This window comes from Bos mutus, chromosome 18 (assembly GCF_027580195.1).
Source record: "Bos mutus isolate GX-2022 chromosome 18, NWIPB_WYAK_1.1, whole genome shotgun sequence".
NCBI classification, from domain to species: Eukaryota; Metazoa; Chordata; class Mammalia; order Artiodactyla; family Bovidae; genus Bos; species Bos mutus.
Window position 1 is genome coordinate 55,096,574 of NC_091634.1, and position 26,584 is coordinate 55,123,157.

At 39.1% G+C, this 26,584-nt stretch overlaps 1 protein-coding gene and 1 pseudogene across 1 annotated transcript in view; one reads left to right on the plus strand and one right to left on the minus strand.

The window, feature by feature from the left end:
• Nucleotides 1-26,584, plus strand: part of CDYL2 (chromodomain Y like 2) — a 170,166-nt gene that overhangs the window by 15,391 nt on the left and 128,191 nt on the right. The window lies entirely within an intron of this gene.
• The window catches only part of LOC102266981 (EEF1A lysine methyltransferase 2-like), a 42,945-nt pseudogene continuing 37,616 nt past the window's right edge, over nucleotides 21,256-26,584 (minus strand).

Here is a 26,584-nt window from a genome sequence, read left to right on the forward strand (position 1 = left end):
ACATCTAAACTTTTCCTGGAAATCCAGACGTGATGATGAACTGTTGGAAGTCAGATCAACTCACGGAATCCAAAGCTCCTGTTGCTTTAAAAAGTGAATGGAAAGTATTTTAGTGTCCTGATATTTACATTGCTGTATTTGTTTGTGTTGCCTTAAAACCATGTTCACTTAGAAAAATACGGTACACAGGGTAGTTTGTGAAACAGACTTTGGTAAGCATCTTGTAGTTAAATATTAACAGAAAGAGGAAGGGAACCACACCATGGCTGCCTGTGGGATGTAAAAACATATGGACTTTCTCCAAATTATATACCTAGGTTTCTTTCCAAAGTGATGTGTATTTTAATACTATGTAGGATTGTCAAGGGCTCAATGGTAAAGAATCTGCCTGCCAACGCAGAAGACAAGGGTTCAATCCCTGGGTTGGGAAGATGCCCTGGAGAAGAAAGTGGTAGACAGAAGGGCATGTCTACCCAGGAAGATGCCCTGGAGAAGAAAGGGTAGACAGAAAGGGTAGACAGTCCATGGAGCTGCGAGAGTCAGACACGACTTAATGGCTAAATAACAACAGCAACAAAAGATTGTCATAGATTGTTTTCTTGTCTGTTTATCAAACATGGCAGTGATTCCAAACTCTGTGATATCTTGAGACATTTTATGTTTTATTACCCTCCACTCTCCCACTCTTCTGTGGCTATGTCTATGGGATTGACTTTTTGGGAAGCTAGTATATTTACTTTTGACTTCATGAACTGATATATTTTTTGAAGAAATCTAATCTTTGATCCTGGTTGAGGTACAGAGAGGTTTTAGAATTGTAACTTCCTATGATTTTTATATAAAATGGTCTTATTAAAAATAGTAATAATAGTAATAATAGTGTTTAGTGAGTGTTACTGTATACCAGACATGGTATAAATTTTCACATGCATTCTCTCATTTGGTCCTTCTTGGAGCTGACTGTGGCTCAGATATGAACTCCTTATTGCAAAATTAAGGCTTAAATTGAAGAAAATAGGGAAAACCACTAGGCCATTTAGGTATGACCTAAATCAAATTCCTTATGATTATACAGTGGAGCTGATGAATAGATTCAAGACTTTAGATCTAGTAAACAGAATGCCTGAAGAATTATGGATGAAAGTTCATAACATTGTACAGGAGGCGGTGACCAAAACCATCCCAAAGAAAAAGAAATGCAAGAAGGCAAAGTGGTTGTCTGAGGAGGCTTTACACATAGCTGAGGAAAGAAGAGAAGTGAAAGGCAAGGGAGAAGGGGAAAGATATACTGCATTCAGTTGGGTATATAACCCAGAGAATAGCAAGGAGAGGGAAGAATTTTCATTCTTATATGAAAAATGCAAAGAATTAGAGGGAAACAGTAGAAGGGGAAAGACTAGAGATCTCTTCAAGAAAATTGGAGATATCAAGGGAACATTTCATGCAAGGATGGGCATGATAAAAGACAGAAACAGTAAGGACCTAACAGAAGCAAAAGAGATTAAGAAGAGGTGGCAAGAATACACAGAAGAATTGTGCAAAAAAGGTCTTAATGTTCCCAGTAAACTCAGTGGTATGGTCGTTCACCTAGAGCCAGACATCCTGGAGTGTGAAGTCAAGTGGGACTTAGGAAGCACTATTACAAACAAAGCTAGTGGAGGTGACACACTTCCAACCGAGCTATTTAAAATCCTAAAAGATGATGCTGTTAAAGAGCTGCACTCAGTATGTCAGCAAATTTGGACAGTGGCCACAAGATGGGAAAAAGTCAGTTTTCATTCCAAACCCAAAGAAGGGCAATGCCAATGAATGTTCAGTCTACTGTATAATTGGACTCATTTAACGTGCCAGCAAGGTTATACTCATAATCCTTCAAGCTAGGCTTCAGCAGTACATGAACTGAGAACTTTCAGATGTATATCTCGATTTCAAAGAGGTAATGGAACCAGAGATCGAATTGGTAACATTCATTGCATCATGGAGAAAGCAAGGGAATTCCAGAAAAACATCCACTTCTGCTTCATTGACTATGTTAAAGCCTTTGATTGTGTGGATCACAACAAACTGGAACATTTTTAAGAAATGGGAATACCAGACTACCTTACCTGTATGCAGGTCAAGAAGCAATAGTTAGAACTGGACATGGAACAACAGACTGGTTCCAAATTGGGAAAGGAGTACGTCAAGGCTGTATATTGTCACCCTACTTTTTTAACTTATATGGAGAGTACATCATGCTAAATGCCAAGCTGGGTGAAGCACAAGCTGGAATCCAGATTGCCAAGAGAAATAGCATCAGCCTCAGATATAGATGATACCGCTCTAATGGCAGAAAGTGAAGAGGAACTAAAGAGCCTCTTGATGAGGGTGAAAGAGGAGAGTGAAAAAACTGACTTGAAACTCAACACTCAAAAAACTAAGATCTTGGCATCTGGTCCCATCACTTCATGGCAAATAGAAAGGGAAAAAGTGGAAGCAGTGACAGATTTTATTTTCTTGGGCTCCAAAATCACTGTGAACAGTGATTGTAGCCATGAAATTAAACAAAACAAAACACTTGCTCCTTGGCAGGAAATGTATGATCAAACCTAGGCAGTGTATTAAAAAGCAGAGACATCACTTTGCTGACAAAGGTCCGAAGAGCCAAAGCTATGGTTTTTCCAGTAGTCATATATGGATGTGAGAGTTGGACCATGAAGAAGACTGAATGATGAAGAATTTAAGGCTTTGAATTGTAGCACTAGAGAAGAGTCTCAAGAGTCCCTTGGACAGCAGGAGTTCAATCCAGTCCATCCTGAAGGAAATCAACCCTGAATATTCATTGGAAGGACTGTTGCTGAAGCTGAAGCTTCAGTACTTTGGCCGCGTGTTGTGAAGAGCTGACTCATTGGAAAAGATCCTGATTCTGGGAAAGATTGAGGGCAGGAGGAGAGGAGGGCAACAGAGGATGAGATGATTCGATAGCATCACCAACTTAATGGACGTGAATTTGAGCAAACTCCAGGAGGTAGTGGAGGACAGAGGAGCCTGGCGTGCTGCAGTCCATGGGGTCGCAAAGAATCAGACACGACTTAGCGACTGAGCAACAACAGCAATGGGATTCGTACTAGTATTATCCTCACTTTATGATTCAGAAACTGAGGCTTATCAGCTACCAGATGGTTAAAAGCAAGATTCACATGAGGTCATCTGAGGTACTCATCTCTTTGATAAATGATAAAATGCCTGTAGTATTGCTTCTCGCCTCCCTCCTTTTGTTACTCAGTGGTATTCTGCTGTAGCACTTGTATACAGAATCCCAGATGGGATAGGTCAGTGGATGTTGCGCCAAAACCGAGAAAAGGAACAAGAAAACCTTTCTGCTGCTTCATGCTTATAGCATGAAAACGTGGTTGTGTGTGTTCAAGACGGGGATGACACTGGCTGGCCTGTGTGTTGGCCTGTGAAGGAGTTCCTGAGACATGAGTTAATCGGGAAGGGAAATCTTCCTTTTGAGTTCGTCTGAGTAGATGTTTTTCAACACTGTTCTAAAGTCCTGCTGCTTCAGAAATTGTGATGCCTCTGCCCACCTAGTAATTTTGATGGAGGGGCTGTTTTCAGTGGCCTTCAGTTGGTTGGCCTCTACTCAGCTTTAGCATTGAGGAGAAGACTGGTTTGGAGGGCAGTTGGTAACATTTTTGGGTCAGTGTCCTTTCTTTCAGCATATTTATGAGCCTCAGTGCATTTTTCCACGTTCTTTTTTCTTTGTTGTTTTGGTTTTATTTCTCTTGGCATGGTGTTTGCACCCCGTCATGATTGGAATTGGCAGGATTCTATGTTTGAAATCCTTACTTTACTGCCATATTCTGTACTTAGAGTTTTGGTGCCTGGTGGACAGTGGTGCCCTGATTGTGTGGATTTGTGCTCCAGACAGGTAGGCTTCTCATAGGTGAGGCACATAATCCCAGATTCTAGCAGACAGGTCTGTACACTTGGCTCAGAAAAGAATTAACAGCATATACTTTAAAAAATTGTTATTTTTTATTGAAGTATAGTTGATTTATAATGTTGTGTTAGTTTCAAGTATACAGTAAAGAGATTCCTGTATATATAATTATATACATGTATGTATATATATCATTTTTTCAGATTCTTTTTTCTTATAGGTTATTACAAAATGTTGAGTATAGTTCTTTGTGCTATGCAGTAGGTCCTTGTTGGTTATCTTTTTATATAGAGTAGTGTGTATCTGTTAATCTCCAAATCCTTATTTATCTTTCCCTCCCCTTCCCCCTTTGGTAATCATACTTTGTTTTCCACGTTTCTAATCTTAATTAAAATTAAGATAATATGTACAAGTAAGTTGAGGCTTTATTTCAATCAGTTCAGTTCAGTTCAGTCGCTCAGTTGTGTCCGACTCTTTGCGACCCCATGAATCGCAGCACCCCAGGCCTCCCTGTCCATCGTCAACTCCCGGAGTTCACCCAAACTCATGTCCATTGAGTCGGTGATGCCATCCAGCCATCTCATCCTCTGTCGTCCCCTTCTCCTGCTGCCCCCAATCCCTCCCAGCATCAGAGTCTTTTCCAATGAGTCAACTCTTCGCATGAGCTGGCCAAAGTATTGGAGTTTCAGCTTCAGCATCAGTCCTTCCAATGAACACCCAAGACTGATCTCCTTTAGGATGGACTGGTGGGATCTCCTTGCCATCCAAGGGACTCTCAAGAGTCTTCTCCAACACCACAATTCAAAAGCATCAATGCTTCGGTGCTCAGCTTTCTTCACAGTCCAGCTCTCACATCCATACATGACCACTGGAAAAACCATAGCCTTGACTAGATGGACTTTTGTTGGCAAAATGATGTCTCTGCTTTTGAATATGCTATTTAGGTTGGTCATAACTTTCCTTCCAAGGAGTAAGTGTCTTTTAATTTCATGGCTGCAGTCATCATCTGCAGTGATTTTGGAGCCCCCAAAAATAAAGTCTGACACTGTTTCCACTCTTTCCCCATCTATTTCCCATGAAGTGATGGGACCGGATGCCATGATCTTCGTTTTCTGAATGTTGAGCTTTAAGCCAACTTTTTCACTCTCCTCTTTCACTTTCATCAAGAGACTTTTTAGTTCCTCTTCACTTTCTGCCATAAGGGTGGTGTCATCTGCATATCTGAGGTTATTGATATTTCTCCCAGCAATCTTGATTCCAGCTTGTGCTTCTTCCAGCCCAGCGTTTCTCATGATGTTCTCTGTATATAAGTTAAATAAGCAGGGTGACGATATACAGCCTTGATGAAATCCTTTTCCTATTTGGAACCCAGTCTGTTGTTCCATGTCCAGTTCTAACTGTTGCTTCCTGACCTGCATATAGGTTTCTCAAGAGGCAGGTCAGGTGGTCTGGTATTCCCATCTCTTTGAGAATTTTCCACAGTTTATTGTGATCCACACAGTCAAAGGCTTTGGCATAGTCAATAAAGCAGAAATTGATGTTTTTCTGGAACTCTCTTGCTTTTTCGATGATCCAGCGGATGTTGACAATTTGATCTCTGGTTCCTCTGCCTTTTCTAAAACCAGCTTGAACATCTGGAAGTTCACAGTTCACGTGTTGCTGAAGCCTGGCTTGGAGAATTTTGAGCGTTACTTTACTAGCATGTGAGATGAGTGCAACTGTGCGGTAGTTTGAGCATTCTTTGGCATTGCCTTTCTTTGGGATTGGAATGAAAACTGACCTTTTCCAGTCCTGTGGCCACTGCTGAGTTTTCCAAATTTGTTGGCATATTGTCAGCACTTTCACAGCATCATCTTTCAGGATTTGAAATAGCTCAACTGGAATTCCATCACCTCCACTAGCTTTGTTCATAGTGATGCTTTCTAAGTCTCATTTGACTTTACATTCTAGGATGTCTGGCTCTAGGTGAGTGATCACACCATCATGATTATCTGGGTCGTGAAGCTCTTTTTTGTACAGTTCTTTTGTGTATTCTTGCCACCTCTTCTTAATTTCTTCTGCTTCTGTTAGGTCCAAACCATTTCTGTCCTTTATCGAGCCCATCTTTGCATGAAATGTTCCCTTGGTATCTCTAATTTTTTTGAAGAGATCTCTAGTCTTTTGCATTCTGTTGTTTTCCTGTATTTCTTTGCATTGATCGCAGAGGAAGGCTTTCTTATCTCTTCTTGCTATTCTTTGGAACTCTGCATTCAGATGCTTATATCTTGCCTTTTCTCCTTTGCTTTTGGCTTCTCTTCTTTTCACAGCTATTTGTAAGGCCTCCCCAGACAGCCATTTTGCTTTTTTGCATTTCTTTTCCATGGGGATGGTCTTGATCCCTGTCTCCTGTACAATGTCACGAACCTCATTCCATAGCTCATCACGCACTCTATCAGATCTAGTCCCTTAAATCTATTTCTCACTTCCACTGTATAATCATAAGGGATTTGATTTAGGTCATACCTGAATGGTCTAGTGGTTTTCCCTACTTTCTTCAATTTCAGTCTGAATTTGGCAATAAGGAGTTCATGATCTGAGCCACAGTCAGCTCCCAGTCTTGTTTTTGCTGACTGTGTAGAGTTTCTCCATCTTTGGCTGCAAAGAATATAATCAATCTGATTTCGGTGTTGACCATCTGGTGATGTCCATGTGTAGAGTCTTCTCTTGTGTTGTTGGAAGAGGGTGTTTGTTATGACCAGTGCATTTTCTTGGCAAAACTCTATTAGCCTTTGCCCTGCTTCATTCTGTACTCCAAGGCCAAATTTGCCTGTTACTCCAGGTATTTCTTGACTTCCTATTTTTGCATTCCAGTCCCTATAATGAAAAGGACATCTTTTTTGGGTGTTAGTTCTAAAAGGTCTTGTAGGTCTTCATAGAACCGTTCAACTTCAGCTTCTTCAGTGTTACTGGTTGGGGCATAGACTTGAATTACTGTGATATTGAATGGTTTGCCTTGGAAACGAACAGAGATCATTCTGTCGTTTTTGAGATTGCATCCAAGTACTGCATTTCGGACTCTTTTGTTGACCATGGTGGCTACTCCATTTCTTCTAAGGGATTCCTGCCCGCAGTGGTAGATATAATGGTCATCTGAGTTAAATTCACCCATTCCAGTCCATTTCAGTTCGCTGATTCCTAGAATGTCGACATTCACTCTTGCCATCTCTTGTTTGACCACTTCCAGTTTGCCTTGATTCATGGACCTGACATTCCAGGTTCCTATGCAATAGTGCTCTTTACAGCATCGGACTTTGCTTCTATCACCAGTCACATCCACAGCTGGGTATTGTTTTTGTTTTGGCTCCATCCCTTCATTCTTTCTGGAGTTACTTCTCCATTGATCTCCAGTAGCATATTGGGCACCTACTGACCTGGGGAGTTTCTCTTTCAGTATCCTATCATTTTGCCTTTTCATACTGTTCATGGGGTTCTCAAGGCAAGAATACTGAAGTGGTTTGCCATTCCCTTCTCCAGTGGACCACATTCTGTCAGCCCTCTCCACCATGACCTGCCCGTCTTGGATGGCCCCACGGCATGGCTTAGTTTCATTGAGTTAGACAAGGCTGTGGTAACTGTGATCAGATTGGCTAGTTTTCTGTGATTATGGTTTCAGTGTGTCTGCTCTCTGATGCCCTCTCGCAACACCTACCGTCTTACTTGGGTTTCTCTTACCTTGGATGTGGGATATCTCTTCACGGCTGCTCCAGCGAAGTGCAGCCGCTGCTCCTTACCTTGTACGAGGTCACCCCTCCTTGACCTTGAACGTGTAGTAGCTCCTCTCTGGCCTCCTGCGCCCCCGCAGCTGCTCCTTGGACGTGGGGTAGCTCCTCTCTGCCGCCCCCCTGTCCTTGGACGTGGGATAGCTCCTCTTGGCCGTGCTTCTATGCGGTCTGTTGCAGCCGCCACGCTTCTGTATTATATCAATACTTGAATACAAAGAACCAGGAAGAGAGACGTAGTATAGTTTTTTCACCATCTGCGTGACAAGCTGTAAAGTACTGACAGTCATTTATCCATGTACTTTTCTATGAGAAAACTCAGTTTGAGTAGATAGGAAAACTGAGATATGAGATGATCCATACACATACACAAACACATGATTTGTATCTTTCCTAGGAGTTTTATATTGGGTTGTCCAGATGGCTTGACATTTCTGTTGATTTTAGCGAAGAGTCTTAGGGAATTCCTGGCAGTACAGTGGTTAGGACTCCACGCTTCCACTGGAGGGAGCCCAGGTTCGATCCCTGGTTGGAGAAGTAAGGGCCCATGTACTCAGCAGGGCAGCCAAAAAACTAAAGCAAAGAGTCTTAGAGGTTGGGGTGTCTTAGATGTCATCTAATCTGATTCCTCAACCAGCATATACACCGTTCATATATGATCACACTGTTTCTTCTAGAAAACTTTCAAAGGAAAGAGGGCACGCTGTCTTAAAGGGCAGCCCCTTCCGTTTTGGCATCCTGTGCTAACTGCTGGAAAATGCCTTGTTATAGTGAGCCTGTCTCCCTTCTTGTGCAACTCCTGCATGTTGGTAAGAGCCATGAATTCAGTAACCAGGAAGCTTTCCGTTTCATTTCCGAGGTAGCCCTATTTCCTTGGATGCCCTCCCGGCATCCTAGTCCAAGCCATCCCTCACTCCTTTCTGGAAGAAACAATAGCCTCTTAACTGGACTCCCAACATTTCCTCTTTGGCACTCTCTGTTCTCACTTTCTTCCCAATGTCTTCAGTTGCTCTTGAACAAAAGTTTGAACTACTTCACAGGATCTGAACCTGCCTGCCTTTCCAGGCTCAGCTAAGACTACTTTCCCTTTTCTTCTCTATGTACTACACTCACTACCTCTTTATAGGCATCTGGATGTCTTTTGCCTCAGGACCTTTGCTCGTACTGTTTCCTGTGCCTGGGAACCCCTGATCCTGCCTGGTCTCCTTTTCCACCCCCTTGCAGCTCTAAAGTTGGTTTACCAAAAACACCTCTGACCCGCAGACCAGGGTAGACCTGCTGCTGCTGCTGCTAAGTCGCTTCAGTCATGTCCGACTCTGTGCGACCCCATAGACAGCAGCCTACCAGGCTCCTCCATCCATGGAATTTTCCAGGCAAGAGTACTGGAGTGGGGTGCCAGTGCCTTCTCCAGGGTAGACCTCCCTGTTATGTATTCTCTGAGCATCCTGTGGTTCTCTTCCACAGTGTTGGTCTTTGTAATAAGTCTTTATTTTTGTACTTATTTATGTGAGGACTGTCTTCTTGGAGGCACGGTCATGTCTGGCTCAGTGATGTATCTCCAGCACCTAGAGTGTGAGGGGAGCTTGTGGAAGTCTCCCAAGTATTCCAGAAAAGTCTGGGATACTGGAAGTTAGGGCTGTTTTCTCCTCCAGAGTGAGCACCTCTATCTTTTCTTCCTGCTGTTTTTATTTTCTAAGATTATATTTTGTTGTTTTTGTTGTCAACCTTTTTTAAAGAAAAAATTTCAAAATAGCATGAATGAAAATACTAAGTCACAGAACTTCTGTGCAGTGGGTGAACTGGTACTTAAAGGAACATTTATCACCTTAAAAACCAAAAGAATGAACTCAGCATTCATCTCAAAAAGTTTAAAAAAGACAGCAAAATGAATGAAAGGAAGTCATAAAGAATGAATAAGTGTAAATAAAGACAAAAAATTAATAAAGTAGAAAAGAGAAAAATAGTAGAATAAGTGTATTGAAGGTTGTACTAGCTTTTTTTGGATGTAAAAGTTATATATATATATATACACACACACACACACACACATATGCACATATATAACTAATTTTTAATTGTGGTAAAATATTTTCATGCATTGGAGAAGGAAATGGCAACCCACTCCAGTGTCCTTGCCTGGAGAATCCCAGGGACAGGGGAGCCTGGTGGGCTGCTGTCTATGGGGTCACAGAGTCCGACACGACTGAAGTGACTCAGCAGCAGCGGCATACACAATTGATGCTTGAATGAAGCTAGGGTTAGAGGCACAGACCCTCCATGCAGCTGGAAATCCATATGTAACTTGAGGTTGGCCCTCTGTCTCCAGGGCTCCTCTTCCTCCGTGTGTGCAATTGCCCATCTGTGGGTCCAACCAACCTTACATTGTGTAGTACTATAGTACTTGCTGGGCTTCCCTCGTGGCTCAGATGGTGAAGCATCTGCCTGCAATGAGGGGACCTGGGTTTGATCTATTGAAGAAAATCTGTGTATAAGTAGACGTGTGCAGTTTAAACCTGTGTTCAACAATCACCTGTAAAATTTGCCATTTTAATAATTTTTAAGTGTACCTTGGCTTTTAGCATTTTCACATTGTTCTGCACCTATCACCACTGTCTTATTCCAGAACATATGTATATTTTTTTATTATCCAAAAAAGAAACCCTTTACCCCTTTAGTAGTCAAATGGCAGCTTAATAATCTGTTGTCTTTGTGGATTTGCCTATTTTGGTTATTTCACATAAATGGAATTTTATACTACATGGCTTTTCCTATCTGGAGTTTTCCTGTTTCTTACTGTAGTGTTTTCCAGGTTCGTTCCTTTTTTTTTTTTTAATGGCTGAATAATATTCTGTGGTATTTCATGTATATACCACCTGTTTATTCATTCATCTGTTTATGGACACTTTCTGTCTTTTGGCTGTTGTGAATAATGTTGCTGTGAGCTTGGTTTACAAGTACCTTGAGTTCTTTTTTCAGTCCTTCTGGGTGTCTACTCAAGAGTGGAATTGCTGGGTTATGCTATAATTCTTTATTTAACTTCTTGAGAAACTGCCAAGCTATTGTCCACTACATATACACCACCTTATATTCTCATCAGCAGTGCATTGAGGGATACAGTTTCTCTGCATCTTTACTTATGCTTGTTCAGATCAGTCGCTCAGTCGTCTCCGACTCTTGGTGACCCCATGAATCGCAGCACGCCAGGCCTCCCTGTCTATCACCAACTCCCAGAGTTCACTGAGACTCACGTCCATCGAGTCAGTGATGCCATCCAGCCATCTCATCCTCTGTCATCCCCTTCTCCTCCTGCCCCCAATCCCTCCCAGCATCAGAGTCTTTTCCAATGAGTCAACTCTTCACATGAGGTGGCCAAAGTACTGGAGTTTCAGCTTCAGCATCATTCCTTCCAAAGAAATCCCAGGGCTGATCTCCTTCAGAATGGACTGGTTGGATCTCCTGGCAGTCCAAGGGACTCTCAAGAGTCTTCTCTAACACCACAGTTCAAAAGCATCAATTCTTCGGTGCTCAGCCTTCTTCACAGTCCAACTCTCACATCCATACATGACCACAGGAAAAACCATAGCCTTGACTAGACGAACCTTTGTTGGCAAAGTAATGTCTCTGCTTTTCAATATGCTATCTAGGTTGATCATAACTTTCCTTCCAAGGAGTAAGTATCTTTTAATTTCATGGCTGCAGTCACCATCTGTAGTGATTTTGGAGCCCAGAAAAATAAAGTCTGACACTGTTTCCACTCTTTCCCCATCTACTTCCCATGAAGTGGTGGGACCGGATGCCATGATCTTTGTTTTCTGAATGTTGAGCTTTAAGCCAACTTTTTCACTCTCCACTTTCATTTTCATCAAGAGGCTTTTGAGTTCCTCTTCACTTTCTGCCATAAGGGTGATGTCATCTGCATATCTGAGGTTATTGATATTTCTCCCAGCAATCTTGATTTCAGCCTGTGTTTCTTCCAGTCCAGCGTTTCTCATGATGTACTCTGCATATAAGTTAAACAGGGTGACAATATACAGCCTTGACGAAATCCTTTTCCTATTTGGAACCAGTCTGTTGTTCCATGTCCAGTTCTAACTTTTGCTTCCTGACCTGCATACAAATTTCTCAAGAGGCAGGTCAAGTGGTCTGGTATTCCCATCTCTTTCAGAATTTTCCACAGTTTATTGTGATCCACACAGTCAAAGGCTTTGGCGTAGTCAATAAAGCAGAAATTGATGTTTTTCTGGAACTCTCTTGCTTTTTCCATGATCTAGCGGATGTTGGCAATTTGATCTCTGGTTCCTCTGCCTTTTCTAAAACCAGCTTGAACATCAGGAAGTTCACAGTTCACATATTGCTGAAGCCTGGCTTGGAGACTTTTGAGCATTACTTTACTAGCGTGTGAGATGAGTGCAATTGTGCAGTAGTTTGAGCATTCTTTGGCATTGCCTTTCTTTGGGATTGGAATGAAAACTGACCTTTTCCAGTCCTGTGGCCACTGCTGAGTTTTCCACATTTGCTGGCATATTGAGTGCAGCACTTTCACAGCATCATCTTTCAGGATTCGGAATAGCTCAACTGGAATTCCATCACCTCCACTAGCTTTGTTCATAGTGATGCTTTCTAAGGCCCACTTGACTTCATATTCCAGGATGTCTGGCTCTAGGCCAGTGATCACACCATCGTGATTATCTGGGTCATGAAGATCTTTTTTGTACAGTTCTTCTGTATATTCTTGCCATCTCTTCTTAATATCTTCTGCTTCTGTTAGGTCCATACCATTTCTGTCCTTTATCGAGCTCATCTTTGCATGAAATGTTCCTTTGGTATCTCTGATTTTCTTGAAGAGATCCCTAGTCTTTCCCATTCTGTTGTTTTCCTCTATTTCTTTGCATTGATCGCTGAAGAAGGCTTTCTTATCTCTTCTTGCTATTCTTTGGAACTGTGCATTCAGATGCTTCTATCTTGCCTTTTCTCCTTTGCTTTTTGCTTCTCTTCTTTTCACAGCTATTTGTAAGGCCTCCCCAGACAGCTGTTTTGCTTTTTTGCATTTCTTTTCTATGGGGATGGTCTTGATCCCTGTCTCCTGTACAATGTCACGAACCTCATTCCATAGCTCATCAGGCACTCTATCAGATCTAGGTCCTTAAATCTATTTCTCACTTCCACTGTATAATCATAAGGGATTTGATTTAGGTCATACCTGAATGGTCTAGTGGTTTTCCCTACTTTCTTCAATTTCAGTCTGAATTTGGCAATAAGGAGTTCATGATCTGAGCCACAGTCAGCTCCTGGTCTTGTTTTTGCTGACTGTATAGAGCTTCTCCATCTTTGGCTGCAAAGAATATAATCAATCTGATTTCAGTGTTGACCATCTGGTGATGTCCATGTATAGAGTCTTCTCTTGTGTTGTTGGAAGAGGGTGTTTGTTATGACCAGTGCATTTTCTTGGCAAAACTCTATTAGTCTTTGCCCTGCTTCATTCTGTATTCCAAGGCCAAATTTGCCTGTTACTCCAGGTGTTTCTTGACTTGCTACTTTTGCATTCCAGTCCCCTATAATGAAAAGGACATCTTTTTTGGGTGTTAGTTCTAAAAGGTCTTGTAGGTCTTCACAAAACCGTTCAACTTCAGCTTCTTCAGTGTTACTGATTGGGGCATAGACTTGAATTACTGTGATATTGAATGGTTTGCCTTGGAAACGAACAGAGATCATTCTGTCGTTTTTGAGATTGCATCCAAGTACTGCATTTCAGACTCTTTTGTTGACCATGATGGCCACTCCCTTTCTTCTGAGGGATTCCTGCCCGCAGTAGTAGATATAATGGTCATCTGAGTTAAATTTACCCATTCCAGTCCATTTTAGTTCGCTGATTCCTAGATTGTAGACATTCACTCTTGCCATCTCTTGTTTGACCACTTCCAGTTTGCCTTGATTCATGGACCTGACATTCCAGGTTCGTATGCAATATTGTTCTTTACAGCATCGGACCTTGCTTCTATCACCAGTCACATCCACAGCTGGGTATTGTTTTTGCTTTGACTCCATCCCTTCATTCTTTCTGGAGTTATTTCTCCACTGATCTCCAGTAGCATATTGGGCACCTACTGACCTGGGGAGTTTCTCTTTCAGTATCCTCTCATTTTGCCTTTTCATACTGTTCATGGGGTTCTCAAGGCAAGAATACTGAAGTGGTTTGCCATTCCCTTCTCCAGTGGACCACATTCTGTCAGATCTCTCCACCATGACCCACCCATCTTGGGTGGCCCCATGGGCATGACTTAGTTTCACTGAGTTAGACGAGGCTGTGGTCCTAGTGTGATTAGATTGACTAGTTTTCTGTGAGTATGGTTTCAGTGTGTCTGCTCTCTGATGCCCTCTCGCAACACCTACCGTCTTACTTGGGTTTCTCTTACCTTGGGCGTGGGGTATCTCTTCACGGCTGCTCCAGCAAAGCACAGCCATTGCTCCTTACCTTGGATGAGGGGTATCTCCTCACCGCCGCCCTTCCTGATCTTCATCGTGGGATAGCTCCTCTAGGCCCTCCTGCGCCAGTGCTTACTTTACTTAAAAAAAAAATGTAGCCATCTTTGTAGTTAAGAAATGTTATCTCACTGTGGTTTGGATTCGTGTTTCCTTAAATGACTAATGATGTTGAACATATTTTTGTGTGCTTAGTGGTGTTTACTTATCTTCTTTGGAGAAATCTCTATTTAAGTCCTTTGCCCATTTTTGAATTGGATTGTTGGTTGAGTTGTAGGAGTTCTTTTAAATTCTGATTATCAAAACCTTAGCAGATATGTAATTTGAAAACATTTTCTGGCTTTGAGTTGTCTTTCACTCTCTTGTCAGTGTCCTTTGATGCACAAAAGTTATAATTTTAATGAAGTATCTAGTTTGCCTTTTGTTGCCTGTGGTTTTGGTCTCATATTTGGGGCAGAACTTCCAGTACTGTGTTGAAAAGCAGTGAAGAAAGTGGGCATTGTTGTCTTATTCCTAATCTTAGGAGACTAAGTTTCAACGTTTCACCACTGAATATGATTTTGGCTGGGGATTTTTCATAAATACTCTTTACCAAGTTGAGAAAATTTCCTGGTCCTGGTTTTCTGACATTTTTATTATGAAAGGATGTGGACTTCTGTCAGTGCCTTTTCTGTGTCAGTTGAGATGATCATGTAGTTTTTTTCATTCTGTTAATGTAGTACACTTATTGATTTTTATATGTCGAATCACCCTTGCAGTACTGGGACAAATCCCACTGATCACGATGTGTTATCTTTTTAATAAGTTTCTGGATTTGATTTGCTAGTATTTTTATACTCCACTTACAATGACAAAATGTTGGCTCTATTCCCTGTGCTGTATAATATACCTTGTAGCTCATTTATTTTCTACACAGTAGTTTGTACCACTTAATCCCTACTGCTATCTTGCCCCTTGCCTTTTCCTCACTGCCAACCACTAGTGTGCTCTGTGTATCTGTGGGTCTGTTTCTTATTTGTTATAGTCACTAGTTTGTTTTATTTTTTAGATTTCACACATAAGTAATATCATACAGTATCTGTCTTTATCTGATTATTTCACTAAGGGTAATGGAGTCCAAGTTCATCCATACTGTTGCAAATGGCAAAATAAAAATTTTAGTATTTTAAATAGTGATATAACTAAGCTTTCTTCAGAAATCTTTGTATATGTTGGTGGTATTTCCTGAAGATAAATTTCTAGATATGGAAGTTCAGTGAATATGCCTTTTATAAAGACTGTTGCTAATGCTGTCAGATTGCTCTCCAGAAAGGATGTGCTTGCCATCCAGAAAAGATACTGCCAGCAGTAACTAGCCTGTTTGTTTATTTTCACTGGGCTCTCAGCACTACTTGTATAATGGTTAAAAAATGCAAGGTGTTTTTTGAGGTGTTTTCCATTTCTTATTGATATTATATATAAAGATTAAAAAAAAACTATTAATGACCTTAATCCTTGTCTAGATGAATCACAAGCTGGAATCAAGATTGCCAGGAGAAATATCAACAACCTCAGATATGCAAATGATACCACTCTAATGGCAGAAAGGAAAGAGGATATAAAGAGCCTCTTGATGAGGGTGAAAGAGGAGAGTGAAAAAGCTGGCTTGAAACTCAACATTAAAAAAATTAAGATCATGGCATCAGGTCCCATCACTTCATGGCAAATAGATGGGGAAAAAGTGAAAACAGTGACAGATTTTATTTTCTTGGGATCCAAAATCACTGCAGATGGTGACTGCAGCCAGGAAATTAAAAGACACTTGCTCCTTGGAAGGAAAGCTATGCCAAACCTAGACAGCATATTAAAAAGCAGAGACATCACTTTGCTGACAAAGGTCCAAATAGTCAAAGCTATGGTTTTTCCAGTGGTCATGTATGAATGTGAGAGTTGGACCGTGAAGAAGGCTGAGTGCCAAAGAATTGATGCTTTTGAACTGTGGTGTTGCAGAAGACTCTTGAGAGTCCCTTGGATAGCAAGGAGATCAAACCAGTCAATCCTAAAGGAAATCAACCCTGAATATCACTGCAAGGATTGAGGCTGAAGCTTTGGCCACCTGATGTGAAGAGCTGACTCACTGGAAAAGACCCTGATGCTGGGAAAGGTTGAGAGTAGGAGAAGGGGGCAATGGAGGATGAGATGGTTGGATAGCACCATTGACTCAGTGGACATGAATTTGAGTGAATCCCAGGAGACAGTGAAGGACAGGGAAGCCTGGAGTGCTGCAGTCCATGGTGTCACAAAGAGTCGGTCACGACTTAGCAACTGAACAATGAACAACAACAGCAATCCTTGTCTAAGCACATACATTAACCAAAATATTTATTTTTCTTTCTGGTTAGTTTTAAATTTCACCTGTTGTAATTTTTTTTTTATAAGGAGAGTAACTTTTATCCTAGATTATATGTTTGTAATACTTTTGAACTGTGGTATTGGAGAATCCGACTTGAGAGTCCTTTGGACTGCAAGGAGATCCAACCAGTCTATCCTAAAGAAATCAGTCCTGAATATTCATTGGAAGAACTAATGCTGAGGCTGAAGCTCCAATACTTTGGCCACTTAATGTGAAGAACTGACTGATTAGAAAGGACCCTGATGCTGGGAAAGATTAAAGACAAGAGGAGAAGGGGATGACAGAGGATGAGATGGTTGGGTGGCATCACCGACTTGTTGGACATGAGTTTGAGCAAGCTCCTGGAGTTGGTAATGGACAGGGAAGCCTGGTGTGCTGCAGTCCATGGGGCCGCAAAGAGTCAGACACGACTGAGCATCTGAACTGAACATATTTGTGATTCCTTCTCATCTCTCTATTCTTTCTGCTTCCCTCCTTTTCTTCCTACTTTCCTTCCTTGGAGTAGGGAGAAAGCCGTCCTTGTGCTGAAGTTTATAACCATTGATCTTTAGTCTCTTCTGTTCCTTTTATGGCAAAACTTATGCACATTTACATGCACATTTAATATAGCTGTGATTTGTTTTACTGTACAGTATGAAGTAGGGATATGGCCACTGGCACTGTTAATCTATTGTTTTAACACTATTTATTGAATAACTCATTATTTTCCCTCTGATTTGAAATGTCAGATTTATCATTGGTGAAATTATTACATATAGTGATATGAGTTTGTTTACAAGCATTCTACTCTCTTCTTCAGTTTTAGTTATTGTTCAGTTGAGTTCAGTCGCTCAGTCGTGTCCGACTCTTTGCGACCCCATGAATCGCAGCACGCCAGGCCTCCCTGTCCATCACCAACTCTCGGAGTTCACTCAAACTCATGTCCATCGAGTTGGTGATGCCATCCAACCAACTCATCCTCTGTCGTCCGCTTCTCCTCCTGCCCCCAATCCCTCCCAGCATCAGAGTCTTTTCCAATGAGTCAACTCTTCGCATGAGGTGGCCAAAGTATTGGAGTTTCAGCTTTAGCATCAGTCCTTCCAATGAATATTCAGGACTGATTTCCTTTAGGATGGACTGGTTGGATCTCCTTGCAGTCCAAGGGACTCTCAAGAGTGTCCATAGTTCATCATTAGTTATTGTACTTTTAGAAAACATATTGTTGTTTGATAACTTGAGTCCACCTTCCTAATTCTTTTCTCAAAATGTTTTTGATTATTTCTATTTATGAAGTTCCAAAATAAAATCCATATGAGGTTCTTCTTTTAATTGCACTCGATTTACAAATCACTTTGTGGAAAGTTGGTATCTTTGTGATTTTGAGTCTTCTCATTCAAGAACATGTTTCTCTACATTTATTAAAACTTCCTTTCATGTGTGTTAGTAAAGTTATCTAGCTCTCTTGATACAGAGTCTGAGTTTGTTACTGGGCAGTTTAAATTTTTGTTTCTTTTGTAAATAGGGTTTTATTTTCAATTTATTACTGTTTATAAGAAGAATAATTTTTGATATTTGTTTTTAATGCTTCACCTTCTGAATTCTTATCAAATATATTTCGTTCAGTTCTTTTTGGAATTTTAGGTGGTCACATCATCCTCAAATTGTATTATCTTGCCTGTCCTTTCTCTTAGTTATACAGATATGTTTTTCTACTCTTACTTTATTTGCCACAATTTTCAGAAAGCACTCACTAATAGCATGACAGCCAGGAGTCATGTCTTGTCATGTCTTGCTTCTGATTTCATCATTAATTAAGGCAGGGGCTACTGGTAAAAGGTAGATGATTTTCCCTGTTAATTAGAGTTCCTGTATCTGTAGTCTTCCTTTTTTTTTTTTTTTAAATAAGGAGTGCTGTTGTATTTTATTAGGTGCTTCTTTGATAGTTCCTGAGATGATCATATAATCTTCCTCCTTATTATAAACTTGGGTATAATTTAGTAACTGATTTCTTAAGACTAACGTATCATATTGTGAAATAGGCACAGTTGGTAATGATGAATTTTTATTTTAATAATTTGCTAGGTTCAGCCAACTCCTCTGTGTGTTTAGAATTTTTGTATTGATATTCATAAATATTGTTGGTCTTTGGTTTTCTTCTGTGTGTACTAATTTAGTAAAACTTTTAATGTTAGAATAGTGTTGGTTTCATGAAAGTGATTGATTAACCTTTTATTTTTCCCCCTGTTTTTAGGAAAAGTTTGTGCAACATGTCAGTTAAGCTTCCTCTTGAATGTTTTTTGAAAGAAATAAGTTGGTTGTGATATTTTCTGCATCTAGAATATTTTTTGAGATACTTTTGATAGCATTTCTAATGGCTGTTGATTTTTTCGTGTTTCACCTTCTGAAGTAATTTTTTGTAATTTATATGTAATAAGAACAACATTCCTAGTATCCCTGTTTTAAAATTCGTTTGAAAAGGTGCAAATAGTTTCCTCCTATATTTTCAAAATATCTCTTTTCTATATTTGATGATGTCTTCTTGTCTTCCTTAAATTGGTAGCTTTGTGATTTCCCTTTTTACCTATTTTTCAGGTTGCCAGCAGTTTGTCTCTTATATTGATTTTTTTTTCATAAAATCAGCTCTTAGCTTTATTTTCCCATTTCACTGTTTTCTTCTCTGTATTAATAAGCTCCTGATTTATCATTATTCATTTCTTCATTTAGTACTTTTTACTCCATCTATTTACTATTTAACTTTAAATTATAAAATATGAAATGCAAAAATGTACATTTAATAGTAACAATAATAAGTGCACTCACCACATAATTTAAATAATAGAACATGTTTTTAGCCCTCTTGAGCACCTGTCTCAGTATAAGCCCAGCCATCCCTCTTTCTGAGAGGTTACTGTTGTGAATTTCTGGTTAATCATTTCCTTCACTTTCTGTATAATTTCACTTATGGGTCCCTAAAGTTCATGTTGGTTGATTTTTCCTGGTTTTGAAATGTAAAGAAATGGAATTGAATTGCATGAATTCTTCTTCAATCTTGCTTTTTGCTCAGTGTTATGCTTTTGAGATTTATCCATGTTAATGTATACTGGAATATACTGTTTTTACTGGAGTATACTATTTCTTTATAAGAGTATAGTATTTACATATATAAATATACAAAATGTTAAAATATACAGTATGTAATTACAAATAATAGGATATACAAATTATGGAATTTATTAATCTGTTCTAATGTGGGTGGACATTTGGAATTATTTAAGTTTCTTATTTTATTTTCATGCTTTGCTATTACAAACAGTGTAGCTATGAATATGTTTTGTACCTATCTACTGGTACATCCATGCCAGAGACTATCCATGTTAAATATTTAGATATGGAATTCCTGTGTTGTGTACTCATATATTCAGCTTCAGTAGATCATACCAATTTCCTCAAATTATTTCCAAAATATTTATATCTCTTTAGGCTTAATTTACTCTTAATTTTCCAGTTACTTGAGCTGAATACTTATTTCACATTTGATATTTGAAAATAAAAAGGAAAAGATTTATAGTTATTAATTTGTTTCAGAGCATGGTTTATTTACAGTTTTATTATGGGGCCTTCTAATTTAAATAAAAAATTTTATTTTAAAATAATTAAGTTAATGTTATTTTTATTCTTTTAATTGTTTCTGGCTTCAAGTTTTTATGCATTGTGGCCAGAGATCAAAGTGTATATTTAACCCTTTTTTGCAGTGTTACTGAATTTTTTGTGATTTAATGCATGATCAATATTTTATTATTTGAAGACTAAATTGTCTCCAGAGAGCACAGAATGTAGTATCTATATTATATGAGTAAATATATTTTGACAATTAGGATATATACCTATTAAATAAAGCTGACTAATTATATCAAGTAAATTCTTAGATCCTTACTGTTTTTTCATAAAGTGAGAGCTAGTTTTAAGTCTCAGGGTCTTCTTGTAGATGTATTGGATAGATTTCCATGTCAATGTGTTTAGGTAATATTATTATGAATATTAGTATGTTTAAAATTATTTATGAAATGATATGTTATATTTTCTGTTTATCATGCTTCCTTTTGATCAACTGATACATTTACCTGACTTTGTTTAATTATATACATAAGGGCTGGGGGATTTTCTCAGGTGTTAAATCATTTATTTTTAAATCCTTATTTAAATCCTCGTTTTTAAATCCTCATACTTACTATGTTTTGTGATAGTCTAATCACACCTTAAGAAAGTGTTCTGGCTTATTATTCTGACCCTGGAATAACTTGGTCAAATCTTCATAAATAGCTATATTCAGTTCACCTTTACCAAGGCACAGACCTGAAGAATACATCCTTTCTGTAAATTCATTTACTGCTTTAAAGTTTTAACTGTTCAGCAGTTACAGGATGTTTTTTTAAATCAGAAAGAAAAATGTTTGCATCTCAAATACAGAAGAAAACTTTAAACCGTTCTTGATTGATCTCTAAAACCCAACTACTTACACGCTCATGGTTTTCTCTTCTCTTCTGTTTTTGCCAACTTGTTCCATCTATCCAACATGTGCGTCTTATGTACACCATAATGATTCACACGTGCATCATGTGCGACACGTGCTAAATGTTGATTTGCACTTGCATTTTCTGTGTCGGGTTTACTTTGAAGCAGAGCTTCTTAAAAAACTAACTGAATCTGTCCAGTGAAAAGTCTCATGTCTTTTGAAAAACCAGTGTTCCTACACTGTCTCCAGATCTACCTCCAAAGCTGAACTTGGGTGTTGGCAGCTCTTGGGAAAGTTCAAATCCTTCACTGAATTCATTCATTCTTCTTTGGTCCAATCACATAGGGTTATTAGAAAAAAGCCTTTCTCTTTCAACACCCTGGAGAGAGATTTCACATATTGCTTCCTCTTCTGAATTGCGTTGTCAGGATTAAAGCTTATGGCATCAGACGTTCCTTTATCAGTACAACTATAAAATCCAGACAGCTTTGTGGAAGGATTCAAGAAGTATTCTCCCTTCAACTTAATGTTAGATAAACCTTTCTCTGTAATACTTCCAGAAAGCTGTACTGTAAAAAGGAGAGTAATCAATTCCAATAATATCAGAGAAACCACATTTTGCCTACAAGTTCAACCAGGAAAACACCATTTCCAGCTCTAATATTAAGCACTGAAGCATCCGGTGGAATCTTGTGTTTCTGCATCCACCTTATTAGTTGAGTCATGCTCACCTCTCCAAGCCAGATTTCTCCTGTATCTCCATATTCTTGCAAAGTTTGCAGTTCTAGATATCTCTTAGCATCTCAGCGTTCTGGAGTTCCCCGCGCAAACAGGGCGGAGCCACACACCCTCCGGGACTGCCCCCTGGAACCACGCTTCGGCGCCATCCGGCACCATCTTCTTCGTCCTCTCCCGTTTATTGTGTGTTCTTGTTTTCCTTTTCTTGGGATTGATTATTTTATTTTGTGACTTTTTTCCCCCTGGAAGTTATATATATACTTCTTCTTTTTTTTTTTGTAATGGGTTGTCCTTAACTTCTTAACAGACATATTTGAAACTATTCTTTCTGCTAATGCCTTGAGTTAAGCAATTGCTAGAACGTCTCTCTCGAACGCGGGAAGCAACTTAGCTGCTCTTTATTTTCTCTCTCCTGGCCACCTCTCCTGTTTTTTAATTTGATTATTTAAATTTTATATACAGACTTTTGTTACTGTTGTATTTATACTAAACCTACTTTGTTAGGCCTTGAATTTTAACAATTCTTTCCCAAAGTGTAATGAATTGTCAACAGTTATTTAGATTTAAGTGTAAATTTACTTACATAATAATTTGTTGCGCTTCTGTATATTCCACAATTTTCTTGGACTGTGTTCTGTGATGCTGGAGTGTATCCTCAAGTAGCTCATTCAGATAAGGACTATACTTAGAAAACTGATTCCTTGAAATGTTATAATTTTCTAATTTATTAAAGTTTTTTTTTCTATTGAAATCTTTCTTTTTTGATCAGTTGATACAGTTTCATAAATTTCTTTACAAATTTCTTAATGTTAACCCTCCATATTTTGGAATAAGTCCTTCTTGCTGAGGATTATATTTTTTTCTGAGAAATTCAGCCAGCTGCTTGTTCCTCTTCTTCCTATTGTGGCCCCTGCCTTTCTAACTGACTCTTACCTTTATTTTTTTTGTGCTTTGTCCATTCTGGCCTTCCTATTGACTTTGTACCATGTTTCATTTTGTGAACTATTCAAAATATTCTTCTGTTTTTTGCTTGGAATGCTGTCCTGCTATTAATTCATATTCATTTTCTGACTCTTTTTTTTTCAGTGTTTCTTTCTATAAAAAGTCTTCCTTGACGTCTAATACAGTGTAAGATTCCCAGTTTTATTTTTGGTTTGTTGTTTAGTTGCTAAGTTGTGTCAGACTCTGTGACCCCATGGACTATAGCCTGCCATGCTCCCCTGTCTGTGTAATTTCCCAGGCAAGAATACTGAAATAGGTTGCCATTTCCTTCTCCAGGGTATCTTTCTGACCCGGGGATCAAACTCATGTCTCTTGCATTGGGAGGCAGATTCTTTACCACTGAGCCACCTGGGAAGCCTTTATATTCTATTATTTTAATTTTTTCATTAGAATTTCAGGGTTCCAGTACAAATTCCCAGTAGGTCCAAGCTTTGTGATCATCTCAGCTGACTCTTCTGGGTCAGGAAATACCCTCCCATGGCTCCAGTTTTAGATTAATTCCTTGACTTTCCATTACTCCCAGGTCTTGTCTGGGTAATTGGTCAATACCTTTTCAGTTTTTTTTGTTCCTCTACTTTTTCTTTGTCAAAAAGGAAACAAAATTTTTAGGGGTGTCTAGTGTGTAAAGCTTTCCCCCAGTTTTTGTTGGAATAATTAAGGAATTTATATTTGTTTTTGTAGGTTTTAAAATATTGTGTCCTCTTTAAGGAAAGATTAATAGCCTTTATATAGTTAGTTGTTAACAATTAGAGATCAAATATACATTTTACTTTTATCTGTTATACTTTATTGTGAATTATTTGATGGCGCATCTGCCTCATTTATAAATTTATCATTTTGATACACTTTTTGGTCAGCGGTATACTTTGTTTTTGCTCAGGAAGAACATATGTATGGGTGGTATACTTTCTGGCCTGTTGTATATCTGAACATGGAAAATGTTTGTTTTTTTTAAAATTCTTTCTGCATGAAAGATAGCTTGACTGGTTGTGAAGATTTTATTGCACACTGTTTCTTTGAAAATCATGGTGTGGAGGAGAAGTCTGATGCTAAGATGATTAAAAACTTACTAACTTTTGTTTCTGGTTCTTATAAGATTTGTTCTTTATCTTTTAAATTAATACATTTCAGAAGTAAATATATATCTAGTGTTCAGTTTTCATTAATATAGGTTGGTGTCACATCTTTTGATCAGTCGTGGAGGCCTTGAAAGTTATGTTATTGGTTACTAGTTTCTTCCTTATGTTACATTGGTTAATATATTGTATGTTTTTGGGTATACACTCAATATTTCTATCATTTTTCTCATCATTTGTTCTTCCTAATTTTCAGAGAACTTTTAAGCTAAACTTCTAATTCACTTCTTGTTTTCTGCTAACCATTGTTAACTCCATTTGTTTTGCAAGATAGTTTCCTTATTTTTATAAACCCTGGTACTTTATTATATAAACAGTATAGAAACACTTTAAAGAATACTTTTGCAATTATTTTATTCTTAAACCTGTCTTTCCTTTTCATGGAATAGGTTGCCATTTCCTCCTCCAAGGATGTAGAAGTGACACCCACTGCCCATTCCACACCCCTCTCCCTTACACTCAGCACGTGGCCAGCTTCTCCCAGGCCAGGGACGCCCTCAGGATGGAAGCAGCTGGGCCTGGGTCTTGCCCCTGAATCTCCTTCCCACTTGCTTGTTTTATTTTGTTGGGAGGAGTCATCAGAGTTCTGTCCCAATCAGAGTTGCTTCCCAGAGTGTCCCTCAAGCGAGGTGGGTGCTAAGGCCACCCCCATTCCTGGCAGGGCGTTTATTCTCTCAATGGTGCCTTCTGCTGCCCCCACTGTCCCGACCCCCATGTGTGCATGGGGGGTCTACCCCAAAGCATCTCACATCTACCCCAGCCTCTTCTCTCTGAATCCAGGGCTGGCTTCTCATTGCCTCACTTCCCAGAGTGAGTTTAGAGAACTGAAGTCAGCACAGAATGCTGATCCCACTTCTTTGTTTCCGGGGGGATCAGAACGTCCTTGTGACTATGACAGAATTATCTCTGCTTCATTGTACATTTAAATGGAAACATACTCTTCCATTATAAAGGCACACAGCATGCTTTTATTTTCATTTTTCTATTTTTGAGAGGAAAGAACAATGACAGTAGTTTGTGCTCAGTTCTCTGTTACCAGACTGAATGAATCTGCCCTTTTGCTCACCCCTCTCCAGTGAGATAAAAACCAGAATTATAAGAAATCATTTATGCAATATTGATTTAGTTTTTATTGGCATATAGTCAGCATGGAATTAATTTGGACACATTATATGAGGATCTAAATTCATCCTATTTCATGTTTATAACAAGTTGACATAACCCCATTTATTTACTAAACTTCTTTCCCCACTGATGGAGACGACTCCTACACTATGTATCAGAGCCCATTTATGTATCAGAGCCCATTTATGCTACCACATGCAAAAGAATGAAACTGGACAACATCTCACCCCATACACAAGAGTTAACTGACAGTAGATTAAAGGCTTGAAGGTAAGACCAGAAACCATAAAACTTCCAGATGAAAGCATAGGTGTAACTTCTTCGACACCGCTCTTGGCATTGGTTTCTTTCTTGTTTTTTGGATCTGACTCTGAAGGTAATGGTAAAGAAAGCAAAAATAAACACAAGGTACTATATCAAACTAAAAAGCTTTTGCACAGTGAATGAAAAACCATCAACAAAATAAAACAACCTATGATTGGGAAAAAATGTCTGCACATCATATATCTGATGTGTGTATGTGTGTGCTCAGTCATGTCTGACTCTGCGACCCCATGGACTGTAGCCCCCCCAGGCTCCGCTGTCCGTGGGATTCTCCAGGCAAGAATACTGGAGTGGGTTGCCATTTCCTACTCTAGGGGATCTTCCTGACTCAGGGATCAAACCCGCATCTCCTGCATCTTCTACATTGCAGGTGGATTCTTTACTACTGAGCCATCAGGGAAGCCCCATAAGTTTGATAGGGGGCTAATATCTAAAATATAAAAATAACTCATACAATTCAATAAGAAAAAAGCACAATTTGATTGACAAATGGACAGGGGATCTGAAAAGACTTTTTCCCAAAGAAGATATACTGATGGCCAACAGGCACGTAAAAAAGTGCTCAGGACCTCTAAATATCAGGGAAATGCAAACCAAAAAGAATGCATATTGTCAAAAAGACAGGAAATAGCAAGCGTTGGAGAGGTTGTGGAGAAAAGAGAAGTCTCATACACTGTTGGTGGGAATGTAAATTAGTGCAGTTACTATGGAAAGCATTATGAAGTTTCTTCAAAACAATTAAAAATAGAACTACTATGTGATCTAGGTATCCAGCTTCTGGATATTTACTGGAAGAAAATGAAAACATCAATTCAGACAGACATATGCACCTTCATGATCATTGCAACATTATTTACAGGAGCCAAGATATAGAAACAACTGGAATATCCAATGATGGATGAATGGATAAAGAGGATGTGATATATATGTGTGTGTGTGTAATGGAATATTTTTCAGCCTTTAAAATGAATAAAATCCTGCCATTTGCAACAATGTGGATGGACCTAGTGGGTATTATGCTAACTGAAATAAGTCAGACAGAGAACAAAGACAAATACCATATGATTCTACATATATGGGAGATCTAAAAAATTGATAAATAAAAACCAAACTCATATATAACAGAGAAGAGATTGGTAAATATCAGAGGGGAAGGGGGTTGGTGGTGAGAAGGGTGAACAAGGGGTCAGTTGTATGATGGTGGTTAATAAC